Source organism: Sander lucioperca, chromosome 17, assembly GCF_008315115.2.
Source record: "Sander lucioperca isolate FBNREF2018 chromosome 17, SLUC_FBN_1.2, whole genome shotgun sequence".
Classification (NCBI taxonomy): Eukaryota; Metazoa; Chordata; class Actinopteri; order Perciformes; family Percidae; genus Sander; species Sander lucioperca.
Genome location: NC_050189.1, coordinates 12,285,265 through 12,300,945, shown reverse-complemented (window position 1 = coordinate 12,300,945; position 15,681 = coordinate 12,285,265). Strand labels below are relative to the sequence as shown.

The following is a 15,681-nucleotide window of genomic DNA, read 5'->3' as shown; positions in this document are numbered from 1 at the left end:
CTGTTAAAGGTAATTTATGATCATCAGATGAAAAATTACAGTTTCAGAAAAGGTTACATATAGTGGCTTTAACTGATAATATGAATCAGTCAAAATTGTTATTGTTGGTTAAGGGTTAAACAGTTAATCATTAGCATCCTTAGTTTTTACACAATTAACATAACTTCATGTGCCGCTTATGTCAGGATCTTTAACATTTTCAGAAGGCATAAAGTCAAGATACAAACATTGGAATCACAGATAATGTTTAACAAAAACACCCACAACAAATGGCTCACATTTAGAAATACTTTATTTTGGTGATTGTATATAGCAATAGTCCACGACAATGAACAGCATTGCCGAATGGTAAATACAGAGAGAAGAAACAGTTGACACTTCATAGGAAACTTATATGATTTAAAAAAATTATTAATAAGCTCATCACGTGTTACGTGGATCAAACTGTTAAATGTGTTCATACAAATTTGTAATTATATTTACTGTAATAAATCCAAATTTTCTCCTTTTGAAATTTCCGTTCCGTGATGGAATTTCTGTTTGTGTTTTGGCCTGTGTGTTGTTATCAACTGCCCAGTTCGACAGCCGGGTTGCCAGATATATCTGAAAAAAACGTAAACCCAGCGTGCTACAGCTGTAATGTTAGTACAGCCATGAAAGCAGAAAACATACAAACAGGATTAATGGAGATAGACTCTACCCGACCTAAAAAAAAAAAAAACGTGACCAGAGACGTAACAAACCCTGGGCAAATATTGGAGATGTATTTGAAAGATGGAGACAGCTTAGAGCACAAAAGGACGCAGAGATGGCTAATTTCCTCCTGAACAGGTAGTTAAGCATTAGCTTCAGGCTAATTTATCACGGCTACAAGGGACGGGCATTTTCTATCATTTCAACACATTGAATTATATAGCTAAAGTACCCGAGTTGGTTACTCGCAAAAACGAATTGAGACAGCCAGTAAAGTGATCCCGACTGGTCCTGGCTAACGCTGCCATGCTAACCCTGCTAATGTTACCGGAGGACCAGGCAAATGGGCCACGGCTGTTTACAACATGTAGCCTGTTCAGAGGCCATAGCCGACAACGGTGGATTATTCTAAGCCAAGAGAGGGAGGCTGTAAATCGGGAAGAGAGGACCGTGAGTTTGCAGTGTGTTTAGCGATTGTTGCCGTAATTCTAAGCCAATAAAGTGTGTTCAGTTGGGTGGACAGGATGGCAAGGTAATGTTATTTTTAACAGTTGCTACCAGTAATTCTAAGCCTAGGAAGTGTGTATTTCCGTCGGGTGGAGAGGACAGCAAGGTTTTTGTATTTTTAACGGTTCCGTAATTCTATGCCAAAAAAAGTGTGTCTGTCAGAATCTAACATTGCTACTCCGCTGAGCTTTGAAGTAATGTCTGGCTATGTGAGACAAGCGTCCAGCAACATTGTTGCGGATGCTCCTTCAGCGCGCTTTGAAGGAGGGTCTGGCTAAGCGATACTATGGATACTGTGGTCTCAGCCTGGCAACCTACGTGAACTTCGAGTCTGGGGAGGAGGGGGCCGGGGTGACAATTCTCCAGTATTTTGAATTTGTACTGCAGTAACTATTTTAAACACTAGCTGTCAGTATTACATATTGCACCTTTAATTTTAATAATTAAAATGTTAAAAAAATGTGTAATTTGTGAATGTGATTAGTTAAACACAATAGTTGATACAATATAAATGTATTAATGATTCAAGAGAAAAAAATAATAATTTGTGTGCACAAGTTGGTAAATTAAGAAAACAAATTTGTGTGCTCTGTGAAAATCAAATGTTAACCCTTTAAATCGCAGCTGCTGCGAGAAGAGAAATCAGTTGCAAACCCTGTAACCCCTATTTTCCACCATGCGCGTCTGCACTTTGGTCCGGAGGCGCCACGAACCCCGCACGAGCAATCGCAACTTTTTAAGTCAATGCTTGATATTCCACCCCCCACCACGGCGCGTCCCAGAAGCATGCATGAAGCGGCTCTCCACTCCGCTAAACATACGCGCCAAGTCTATTTTCACGCAAGCCGCGGAGCATTTTGACAGCCAGGCAGGAAGTGAAACAGCGGGAGCATCCAGTCAATTTTCCAAAGGTCACCCACCAATAAAGTATACGTTCCGTCTACAACACAACGGTCGACGAGAGATTCATCTTGGAGGTGGAAAAACATAATAGACATCTTGTTTTTATTAAGGACAACGCTAGAAAAGATAGTGAGCATGGAGTTTAATTGCAGAAGCGCTTGGAGTGGAAGTTAAATACGATTTTAATAAAAAGGTGATTGTTTTGTAAAGTACTTGAAGAGACAAACAAATCTGCGAGTTGGGCAGCAAGAAGACTCTCTGCTTCTGAGACGCTCCCGGTGTGGTATGGCACTTGGCGGAGAACGGAAGAAAACCGCACAGACGCAGCACAGACGTACCTGGTGGAAAATCAGGGGTAAATCTGCTCCACAATCATAACAGGAAAACTCTTGTTCTATTTACTTTCTGTGCTACAACTTCCTAAAAAAAATCTTACTTATTGTCTGAAGTGAAATTATAGTGTCACTGACATTGCTTTAATGGCACCGGGGCAATTTTCCTGCTTTGTGTAGGAAGAGCAGAGGTAAAACCAAACTGCTGGGCAGATTAAACCAGATTCCAGAAAACAGTGCCACACACCCGTCATCGTAGTTTAGCAGATTTGAGATATCCAGAGCAAAACCAACAAGGAATCCTGTAAACCACAACCACAACACTCCCATTATAGCAGTGATGGTGTGGAAAGCCCTCTGCTTTGTTTGATCAACTCGCTCCCTGTCCCCGCCCGCTTCCCCCGGCCCTGGACGAATCAGAACACGGAGAACCGTAAGGCTACAGAAAGATACGCCAACTGAAGCGAAGACCACTGCACAGAAAATTGGGACATTTAGATAATTGCCAACTCCTACACCACACCATCCAAAGCACAGCAACCAAACACATACAATGCTGATATTTCGTATCTTGACTCCACCCGACTGTCTCAGCCCCATGTAGGTGACGGGGTGAACAACAGCCAGGTAGCGCTCCACACAGGTCAGGATGTGAAAACAAATCTCTCCAGGGAAAACCATTGAATATACATATAGCCCCACATTGACCAACTCTGAGAGATTAGTGAATACACCACAAACGGTGGCTGTGCCCCCAAATGCACAGATCAGCTCAAGAGCAGCCATGTTGTAGGAGAAGATGTCAGAGTGGCTCGTTGTTGTAAAAGAGCGCTGCCGCCGCCATCGTTGGTGACCCAGGTAGAGGACGAGGGTGGAGAGAGGGAGGAGGAAGAAGGTCTTAGTGAAGTTGAAGGCTATGGAGAGGAGAAATCCAGTTTTGGAGTCCGTGCAGTAGTAAGGGGAAAAGGAAGAGGAGTTGACTGACATATTGGTTTGTGTGGTATTGCCTTTTATGAAGAAAAGGGAGACAAGAGGTACAGAAATAAAATAACTGAGATCATTTCAAAGATCATTAAAGTATTTAAAACTACAACACATTGTTTTGTAGCCATTGCACATTTTGTCCATAGTAACCGCAGATATATTTGCTATAACATTGCAGATTATTTATTGTATGCAGATTTTATAGGCATGTGTGACTATATGACAGCAGAGTCTGCTAACCTGACCACAGCAGTCCAACAAATATCCTGCCTAAATGTGCCCATTGGAATTCATCTTGAGACTTTTCTGTGTAAGTGTATTGATGTCACCAAGTCTCTCCAAAAAACTGTGTATTAACATGAAAAACAACTTTTAATAATGTGAAATAATTACTAAAAGTTTAATGCAAGAAACTTAGGGAAGTTAATGCTAAATAAATAAAAGTAGAAATACTATGACAAAAATAGAAATAACAACAGTTAATAATAGTGAATTAGATCCTAAACTCAAAATGTCACTGTTTTGAGGAACAATTTGACTTTAAAGCTATAGTGCGTACTTTCTGTCAGCCCCATGAGAAATTCTTAGTACATGATGTTCATCACGTTACGGAAAAACAATTACAAAACACTTTAAATAAAAATATCTTATTAAACAAATTCCCTTTACAAGAATTAAGTTCATAAAAATGTCCTTTAAAATGTATTTTTAACAATTAAAAATGTCTGATACTAACAAACAGAATTGTGTGTTTTTTGTATGGTTACCCTAAAAGATACAGTATATGAGTGAAGTTAAAACAAAAAATGGACATGAATTTAATGAACTGGTCTCTTGTTTTTCCATAACTTGAGTCAATGATAATGTTCATAAACATTGACAAAGTGTTGATTGATATTCATGGTAAATCAATTAAATAATATTAACTGAAAACTCTTACTTAATTAAAGACACCCACCTTCTCAGCAGTGCTTGTTTTTGATCTTTCTCCTGCGCATCCAAAGTCACCGACTGCTATTCACTTGTTCTGATCCACAGATATATTAATGCTTCTGTGTCTGAGTGAAGTAATGGCCCCCAGGACAGGTTGTGTTTGCATGTTGTCAAACAAATGATGGATTCCGTGTCACTTCATACTCTTAATCGTGGCAGGCAAATTTTCTTTTCACACTATTCTTACACAGTGAGGATATTTCAGGAACAAAAAGTTTGAACTGGAATAATTTGTTAGATTTGTGTTTGTTGTGCTAAAATCTTTCAGAATGCAATGTTTAGATCCAAACATAAGCATTTGAATCACTCGTGGTGTTAAGATATTTCCCATCATTAACTTTGAGTCCATCGTGTTTGACAGGATTCAAATAACCTGCTAACTTATACAGGTGCTTATTCAAATGAAGTGTACTGCTGACTGGAAGTCACTGTGTGTACAGACAGCAGTTTGGTGGAAATGTTCTGTCAGGTGTTTCGTAATGACCATGAAAACAAATGATCGTGTTATACAAATAAAGTTTTTATTGTAATTAGAGTAAGTGTGACCACGGCCAGGTGTGATTTAACCATCAGAATTCCTCATACCATTAATGAACACTTATATTGTGTAAGGGTCCAATATGACTCAAGATCAGACATGTAAAAAGTACCGTTTTTGATTTGAACAAGGCTTCATGATATCCTCAGAAACAGCTATTCCAACACAACAAAAGATGTCACAATTTTAGTAACTTCTACAAAAAAGTAAACCACTTTTTTTCTCATAAGTAAGTATCATCTCTAAGGGCGTGGCATCAACGATTTACCAATCACAAAAGGTGAAATTTCATGGTTATCGACCCTTTATAACACCCAAGGCAGAGCACCAACTGAGACCATAATCCGAATGACCCTAGGGCCTACTAGATATGCTGTGTCACATGTCAAAAACATCAAGACAGCATTTGAGCTGTTCATACCGTGGTCTGTTGAGAAGATCCTGCTCGAGATGACAAACATGGCAGGGGAGGTGTTTGCTAGATGGAGATCATCAAAACACACCTGGATGCTTACATGGGGCTGTTGCTTCGTGGACAGATCCTGGAATAAGGCTACATGTATGGCAAGCGTTCCCCCCATTTGTCCCAAACATCCCTAATGGGAGAAAGCTGTCATTCACACGGCCAGTAATTCTTGTCTCCCGATTGTGAAAGCAGGTAACTCTTGAAACAAAGGGTAACGCATAAAGTTCTGAAGTGACATGTTAGCATGAAATGCTGACTCAGCATCCCATAAGCTGTAGCCTCATTCCAGGATATGTACACCCCAGCAAGAAGCAACAACCCCATGTAAGCATCCAAGTGTGTTTTGTCAATCTCCATCCAGGAAACACCTTTCCATGTTGGGTTGATGTTCTCAGTTGGTGCTCTGCCTTGGGTGTTGATTGACGACCATTAAATGTCATAAAAAAATTAATTATACAAAATATTATTAATAAACTAAGATGTCTTCAAGCGGATGAAGATGAGACTTTATTGATGCCGTGATAAAATTAACAAGCTACCTGCCAAGGCATACTTCAGCTGTCATTTTGGCTAAAGTAACTCAAAAGTAGTGTAAAGCATTAGAATTCAGAGACAGTAATGTTATAATGTAACTAATTACTCTCAAATTACAGTAACTAGTAATCTATAATGTATTACCTTTTGGAAGTAACTTGCCCAACACTGGTCTTCACACAGAGGGAGGATGACAGAAACAAAGATGAAGCGACTTGACGTATTCGTCCGTCTCGGTCTAATTTGTGTGTCACAATGATATTTGTAATACACTAAAACATTTTACAAACTAAAACACTAACACAAAACTGAGATTCAAAATGTATTTACAATCGTTTTTATAAGGTATTATTTTGTAATTCTGTCATTTATATATTTTAGAATTTCACATTATGACCTACTTTGTGTTTTTTTTTATTTGTGTGTGTGTTTACTTGTGCAGATGTGTGGTGATGGCTCCAGTTAAACCAGTTAGATGAGGAAATAAAACAGCACTAAATGTGTGTCTTATAGCAAGTCAAACTCTTACAGCAGATGTTGACATTCAAGCAGTAGAGATGGGCCTATTCTCCTGTAGATTAGCTTTTCTCATTTAATGTTACCTCTGCTGAGTCACTACACATTTAGACATGATTTACTCTTCCATTGCAACCTGGCAAATTCAAATTCACAATATTAATGCTAATGCATCATTTTCATTATACAACAACCTAAAGGTTTATTTTATGTATCAGTTTTGAAAGCAGTAACGTTACATAAAGAAAGTTCATGGAGGCATTTTGAAAATATATTATTTAAATTCTATAATTAATGATGCTAGGTTTAAAGTGTATGTACTATAAGTGTGTGGGTGTGTGTTCACCCCTAGTCCTACCAAGAACACATTCTTTTGAAGGTCAGACTTCAACAGAAATGATCACAACTCATGGGAATATGTGTGTGTGTGTGCGTGCGTGCGTGCGTGCGTGCGTGCGTGCGTGCGTGCGTGCGTGCGTGCGTGCGTGTGTGTGTTCAAATTTTACTTGTTTTTATCCAAACTTCAATCTTAAAAGTACTGTATTGCATAAGAACAGGACAGGAATCTAATCTTCTCATCTAAATTCTTGTGCAGGTGTGGTGATGGGTCCAAGAAAAACAGCACTAAGTGTGCGTATATAAGAGGTTTTCCTTTCACTTCAATTCACTCTTACAGCAGATTGACATTGACATTTAAACTCTTTAAACGGTAAGAATCATTATTTATTTATTTTTTTATCTCAGACTATCATTACAATTTTACTATAAAAATATATCAGTCTTTTCGTCAACTTTATAAAATCTTTTGATTTCTGAAACATGAGATAAATCCTCTTTATGTCACCAAAGAGTGAAAGAAGGTGGGATTAATAAATGAGATGGATCTGCGTCTGGCAAGATGGAAATTGTGTGAGTATTTGCTATCAAAATTAATATTTAAAATATTATCCATTAAACAAGAACTTCTTTATTTTGTGATGACTTTTTTTCTTATTGTCAATCTGATCCGGCTTGTAGTAGCTAAATGGCCCGAGGCATTGATTCCAAAAATGCTGCACGGGTCAGGTGCAGAGTTCTGTTTGAATAGCAGAGTCAAATATGTGCTTAAGGTGCACATGTAGTCTGCTCAGTTCCTTGATGTAGTCCATATATACAATTCAGACCCATTGAAGAAATCAATGTGTTTGAGTTCACCTTTACACTGGTACACTTTAGATTTCATTACTCTATTATGAAATGAGGATATGTTTAGTTTTTCTTGACTTCAAAGGAATGTTTTTGAGACAATGTCTAGAAGAAATGGGCTTGGTCAACAAAAAATCCTTCCAGAAGAGGAACTTTAAACTGTTTTATTATACTTATTTTGTAAATCTTCATTCATAACAGCATCAGAAAATGTCTGTAAATGTGATGCAAACAAGGTCAAGTAGTCAAGTGTCTCGCATCTAGTTGCTCAATTAGACTTTGGATCAGTAAAACTCTGTAAGACTTAATAAAGACACCTTGCTAAACGTTTCCAACTTGGGTATGCTTCTCTTTTTGTGTGATAAGTAGCCGTCAGTGTGGTGCTGCTGCTGCTGCTCACACTCTACCACAGCCCTGCTGATGCTGTCAGCTTGAAGGAAAATCTGGCTGATTGTTTGAATGACACAGACTATGATGAACTGCTGCAGACTGTGAAGTATGGCCTCCCGCACATAAATACATCTCATCATGTTGTTATTGTGGGAGCTGGGATGGCTGGACTGACGGCTGCCAAGCTACTGTGAGACGCAGGACACAAGGTACGTGCAACAAGCTGATATTGGTATAAAGACCACTACATGGTAGGGCTGGTTTTTACCTGCTATATGAGGGTGGGCTCATAGAAACTATAGTTGGGCGACGTGGGTGTAGGCCTGTAACAATTATTTAAAAATCGTCTTACCGCAATTAAAGCATTAGAGCATTTTTTAATGAGATGGGGCACTGTTTTTTTTGCATCCATCAAACACGTTTCTAATACCCGCGTAGCATCACCTAACAGTAGCTATCATATGATCCTATGGACTCCTACCAAAGAACGCCCCACCCGCAGTTGCAAGTCAAATCAGCTTTTGACGTTTAGTAATGTAGTTAGGCCGTCAGTTGTGTTTAATCTACTATTGTGCTTTGTTAAATTAGTTGAACTGGAATAAATGCACGCAAGATGGCGCCTGTGTTTGGTTTGGCCGCTGCTGCACCGCATCTGTGTCAACTTTCTATGTTTGTACTCGCCTTCTATGTTGCCATATCAGCACTATCATCTAACGATTGTGTCTCTGCTGCATGGACTTATGATCGACCCTCGTTGTTGGACATCAGAGTGTCTATGGAAGGACTCTTTGAAAGCTTGGAAAGCTTCAGACAAACTCAGTCCCCTTTTTCCCCCCCAGTCCGACGCCCCTGGGTATTTGTGCTGTAATAATCATGCTTTGTAGTTGCCATCTTTTTTCTCAGCAGATGCCTTGAATCTGTTGATAGTTTGTCATAATATATATTGTCTGAATATGCCTATTTCTTTATCCAAAACTCACCAGAAGTTATGATTTAAGTGTTTAAAAAAAAAAAAAATCTTACGGGGACATGCCCCGGACCCCCCTAGCTTAACTGCTATCAACTGCTCATTAGGGGATGAGCCCCCCCAAAGGACAGATCCTAGAAACACCCCTGACTAAAAGAGACAAATATATTGTTAATAGCAATTATTTCTGAGACATTAATTGTACAGCAAAATTTGGAATTTTTACATCTCTACATGGACTTTTGGTAGCCCGGAGGTTAGAAAGATACACTATTATTTATTATTTTGAAGGTCCGACTTCCACAGAACTGAACAAAACAGTTCATGGGAATACCTGTGTGTGTGTGTGTGTGTGTGTGTGTGTGTGTGTGTGTGTGTGTGTGTGTGTGTGTGTGTGTGTGTTTTTTTGGATCCAAAATTTTTCCTCAAAGTCCTGCCAAGAACACTATCATTCATTTGCAGGTGTAACTTCCATAAAACTGCTATAAAGGCCGTCTCTAGGCTGCCCACCCAGTCAGAAGTTGGAAAAGGTATTTTCTTTGCTACTTATTCCATTGACTGAACACATTTTATTAGCCTTTGATTGTGTGAAAAAGACCCACGTTTGGGTGGGCTGAGTCCACCCCTGCCCCTAGCTTCCACCGGTCTTAGATAGATAGATAGATAGATAGATAGACAGACAGACAGACAGACACTTTATTTATCCCGAAGGAAATTAAGGAGCAGCAGTCAGCAGTGGGCAACTTTGGAGCAGGGTGTTAAGGAAAAACTCAGAATCAGAAAGGAGTTTATTGTCACAGTAGTTAGCCTAAGTGGAATTTGCCTTGGTGATAAATGCACACTTAACATATTAAACATTAACACAGGAGAAGCACAATTGATATTCACATACATAAAGGTAGGTAGACTTTAATGACTTACACAGAAGCATTTAATGGAATCTCTGTTGAGGAGAAAATTAGGCAGGCCGTACAGGTTAACCAGGATGTCATGTCGTGCCGTCCCAACTCTCTGAAGTTCCTGTCTACCTGAAGGTATATTTAAACTAATGCTGGAGGCATTAAGTTTAGCTAAACCTTCAATGTCAACGGAGATATTGAGGGTGCCGCACAGATGCTTAACCCAAATACCTCAGCACAGACAGAATGTGCTATGTGTTTACTTCCTCCATGACCTTGGCAGGATGGGAGTGTTTGAGGCAGCACTGTCTTATTCTGCTGTTACGTCTCCCATCATCTATGGAGACACAGAGTGAGTAAGCTGTAACTTCCACCAAAGAGGGCTTTAGGCTGTCCAGTTGTAGCAATACCAAACCTACTACCTTTGAGACATTACATAAGGGCCTTATTGCGTATTTATCTGTTTGTATTTTTCTGTTCTGACAAGGTAACCATAATAGAGTCTAGTGGTCGTGTTGGAGGATGGGTGGAGACCTACAGGAATGAAGAAGAGGGCTGGTATGCTGAACTGGGAGCCATGAGGATCCCAAGTGATCACCAGTGAGTTTAAGTTTTAAAAACATTCAGTTGGGCATTTACATATAAACATGGCATGCAACCCTTCCCTCTCTCAGACTAAAATGATTGTGTAAAAAGATGCTGATGAAACTTCCAGCTTTTAATGGGGTTGATTTGCAAGGAAACCATCCATATTATTATTATTTAAAACACTATAGGTGAGATAACAATTCAACGTGAACAGAATCAAAAAGAAATTAATAATTAAGTTATTGTAAAGGTTTTACTATCGCTACAGTCGAACTGCTCTATAGAGCGAAACATTCCTTTTTATTTACATAAAAATAACATGGCGAGTTACTTCAAAATAGCAGAAGGTGAATTTTGCTGTTGAGGTCCTTGGAGGCTGCCACTGTTGTCGCTGTCTTGTTAACTTAAAACTCAAAATGATGTAAGATTGTTACATGTGCCACCAATAAATGTCTTACCTAAACATCAAGAGTAGTTAGTGAATGTCATTGTTTACTGTCTGGGCTCACACGGTAAAGATACATTACAGTAACAAGCTAACCACTGTCCCCTTTGTCACCAGAATCACCCTTTGGTTTGCTATAGAGATGAATATCAAGCTGAATGAATTCATCATGTATGACCCCAACACCTTTTACTTGGTTAATGGGTTGTTGAAGAAGACGTACATAGTGCAAAATGACCCTGACGTTCTGAAGTACAACGTGACGCCAAGTGAGAAAGGGAAGTCAGCCGACGAACTGCTACAACAAGCTTTGCAGAAGGTACGTGAGACAGAAGAAAGGAAGGAGGGATGGAAAGAAAGTTACACAAATTCACATCCTTGGAAAGCAAATGTATTTTTCTTTGTTGTAGAGTAGTTTATCACCGGCATAGAAGGGTTATATAAAACATGGTGCAACATAACTAATGGTATAGCTTCTTCAATATCCAGGAAATTCACTAATTGCAGAAGTCAGTTTACTGTTAAGCTGTTCCGGCCAGTAAGGTTAAAAGAGTACATGTTTAAAGTCTGAGCTATATGAAAATTAGATAAACATTGAACTACTGGCATTGCTGTTCATTGGGCCCAACCTCTAAGCACTTCCATTTGGTGCCTTTTTGTGTCAGTCTAGCCACACGTGTCAAACTCGAGGCCCGCGGGCTAAATCCGGCCCTTTGCAGATTATGATCCGGCCAGCAAATAAATTTATGTTCACAATAGGTTTTGGCCCGCCTAGTTGTGCGCCAAAAACAAAAACACGGGAAAGTGTTTTTTAAACTGCAGTTATGCGACACTCAAAGTAGAATTTGGCAGATTTGCTGACTTTGAGACTCAGAAATTCCTTCGTATTTAGGCAGAAACGTAAAAAAAAGATCATTGTTGTAGGGCTTTATGTCGACTAAAATGCAACAAAAAGTATAAACATTCACCACATTACAGAGCCAAAAAGACTTTGTGGACAGCCTGCACATTCTCACGACTGCTCAACGGTTTGCGTGACGTCAAGTTAATTTTCTATGCATCACAAAATGTCCATAAAAACCAGTGTACAGAACCTTTTCGTGCCTATGCAACGTTTATACATGAGGACCCTGGTCTAGGCCATACAGTTTTTTTATTTTTATTTTATCTTTTTTTAACCATTCGCCCTGTTTTAGTGAGACCATGGATCCATATAAGGGCAGGGGGGATTAAAGCACCACGTACGGAGTGTAACACATAACACATAAAACGCGACAAGGTGGCAAACAGAAAAACAGAGGGAAGTGAGACGGGACAACAGTAGAACTAACAAGACGGGACTGGACAGGACAGTTGACAAACACAAAGACGTATTATTAGTAATTGGGAAGAATGATCTACGATTCATATTGGGTGATCACGGTTTTTGTGTTTGAAGGGAGTTGGAAGAACATGTTATGCATAAGTGTGGATGGTGTGTATGAGTAAAGTGGTAACTGCAAGGGAGAAATAAATACAAAATAAAAAAAAACAAAGGGGAAAATATAATAATTAAATGATATAAATAATGTAAAAGAACTAGGGAGGGCGTTGTATTACATAATGGAGGAGGGAGGTATATGTCTGGTAATGTACACGGCTTGTAGTTATGTTTTTGTTGAATTTAGAAAAGTTAGAAATGGGGACCAGGTGCCTTCAAAGGCTGACATTTGCTTCTTTCTGTGTGCATTGTATTTTTCTATTGAGATGTATTCTGAGATTAAATTTGTCCAGTGGCAGGAATTCTTTGATTTCCAGTTTTGGAGGACTACTTTCTTAGCGACAGCTAGAGAAATGAACAACGGATTACTGAATTTTTGCGGGATGTGGATTTCGGAGATATCACCAAGAGTGTTGGAGATGATGGGATTCTGTAGCTCAGGGTATTGGACAGTGTCTCAGTGACCGTAATCCAGAATGAGTGAACTGGTTGACAGAGCCACATGGCATGCAGATAGTCATCAGTGCTACCTAAGGTGCATTGTGAACAGATTCCCGTGTTTGCTAGGCCCATTTTGAACATTTTACTTTGGGTGATGTGAGTTCTGTGAATGACTTTATATTGTATCTAGGCCATACAGTTGAGTTACACATTTATGAGTCATTATAGGCAAATCAAAGTTCAGTTTGACTCATGGGGACACCATCAGCTCAATAGATAAATGAGTGAAATGTTCCTGTTTTTTGTAGGTAAAAGATTACGTGCAGACTAATGGCTGCGAGGCTGCGCTGAAAAAATATGACCACTACTCTGTGAAGGTAAAATTCAACAATGTCATAAAATGTTGTAAAATGAGAACCATATGTGGGGTAAATTGCGAATCACAACTGATATTTTAGTGCATTATAAATAGCATTATTTTCCCAAGCCATTTTCAATGGTTTAGCATTTGAAAACAAACAAGTTGTTACTGAAACTTCCCAGCACAACCACAAGTGTCCGTCCATTAATAATTCTTGATTTAAAGCTGAAAACCTGACTAGGGAAAGCATGTAATCCAAAGATTTTGTTTTAACACTTGTTAAGCTTTCTTTCTGAGCCACCCTGACAGCATTACATGGAACTTTGTTTAATAGGAGTATCTGAAAGAAGAAGGAGATCTGAGTTGAGAGGCAATAAGGATGATTGGAGACCTTCTTAATGAAGAGAGCCTCATGTACACAGCGCTGACTGAGATGATCTATGACCAGACTGACATCAACGACAACACTACGTAAGGCCCTACATCCCACACTGTCAACGATTCAAGATTGGAATATATTTTTTTGCAGTAGAATTAAAAATTATGAAACCCCTGGCCAGAAAATGTCAGGTGGTCATGAAAGGTCTGGAAAACTAAAGTTGTACATTGTTTACTGGCTTCAAGAGAAACCATTACATTTAATTTGGTGGCTTTACATGTAGCACTATGTAAAGTACATTTTTTACCTTAACTTAGATGAAATTGAAAGTTGTTTTTATCAACCGGTAGAAAAACTCCTTTGACATGTATGCCTGAATGTTGCTCTTCCAGTTTAAATCATAACCTATAAATATAATTGTACATAAACATACCATATTGACATATTGGAAATGTGCACCTCTCTACAACATTGCACTCAAACAAGTATTTGTTTTTTAAGGTATTATGAAGTGACTGGTGGATCAGACCTTCTCCCGAAAGCTTTTCTTAATGTCCTGGATGTTCCTATTCTCCTCAACTCCAAGGTCAAAAACATCAGCCAGTCAAATAAAGGTGTAGTAGTATCGTACCAGACAGGACAACAGTCCTCTTTGACAGATCTTTCCGCTGACGTTGTCCTGGTAACAACCACAGCCAAAGCAGCCCTCTTCATTGACTTTGACCCACCTCTCTCCATCAGAAAGATGGAGGCACTGAGGGCAGTCCACTATGACAGCTCCACTAAAATCATCCTCACCTTCAGCGAGAAGTTCTGGGAGAAGGACGGCATCCGAGGAGGAAAGAGCATCACCGACCGGCCCTGTCGTTTCATCTACTACCCCAGCCACAGTTTCTCAACCAATAAGACCATTGGCGTCCTCCTGGCCTCCTACACCTGGTCTGACGAATCCCTCCCCTTCTTAGGTTTGAGCGATGAAGACCTGAAAGAGCTGGCTCTGAGAGATTTGGCGAAGATCCACGGCGAGTACGTCAAATCTCTCTGCACAGGGGTGCTGGTGAAGAGGTGGAGTGCGGATCCTCACAGCTTGGGTGCCTTTGCTCTCTTCACACCCTACCAACATTTAGAGTACTCTGAAGAGCTCTTCAGTGGTGAAGGCAGGGTGCACTTTGCAGGTGAACACACAGCTTTTTCTCACGCTTGGATCGAGACATCTATGAAATCTGCGATCAGGGCTGCTTCCAACATTAACAAAGAATCAGCTAGAATGCGACACCATGACGAGTTCTAGGGTCTACTTTCTAGGTCAATCAGTACTATCATAGTAATGAAATGTCTGTCAAATTTTATCTTACGCTTGGTGATTGCATTCCTTCCTTAAGAGTAAGGCTCATTGTGATTGTCCTTACACCATGCAGTTCTAATCTGCATCAAACTGGTGTTACTGATGGCTTGTTGTTGCTAGGCAAAAGTATAATCTGATATCATTCATTTCCAAAACAGCTTTTGCGATAACTGTCTCTAAAAATCAATAGTACGTGCACCACTAACCTTGCTTCAACCTTGATGTTTGTTGTGTTCATTTGAATTCCGCTGTTTGGCTGCAATGTCAAAGCCTGGCACACTTCCTGGGGGCCTGGTTTTTACTCGCAAGTTAACTAGCAGTTTTAAATTTAATTATATAGATTAAAGCGTATGTTTCGTTTACCAACAAAACATGTTTTTTTAATAATTTTTTGTTATTGCTTTTTTTTGCATTTATGTGCTTTTTGACTAACTCTTTTTGGTCAAAATTTGTATTGTTGGTTGTTAAACATTTAATCATTAAAAACCCTTTAATTAACTTCAAAACTTTATGCGCATCAGGAATCTTAACATTTTCAGAAGGCATTCAGTCAAGATACAATCACTGGCAAAACACAGGTAATCTTCAAAAACCAAACCACAACAAATGGCACCCATTTAGAAATATTTTATTTTGGTGATTGCATATAGCAATTGTCCTTTACAATGAACAGCATTGACAAATGGTAAATACAGAGAATGAAAGAGCAGGCAATTGGCATCTGGTGTCCGTTTC

At 39.3% G+C, this 15,681-nt stretch overlaps 1 pseudogene; it reads left to right on the top strand.

Moving 5' to 3' along the window:
- Positions 1–11,037: 11,037 nt before the first annotated feature.
- On the top strand, positions 11,038–15,266 carry LOC118493664 (annotated as a pseudogene).
- The last annotated feature ends 415 nt before the right edge of the window (positions 15,267–15,681 follow it).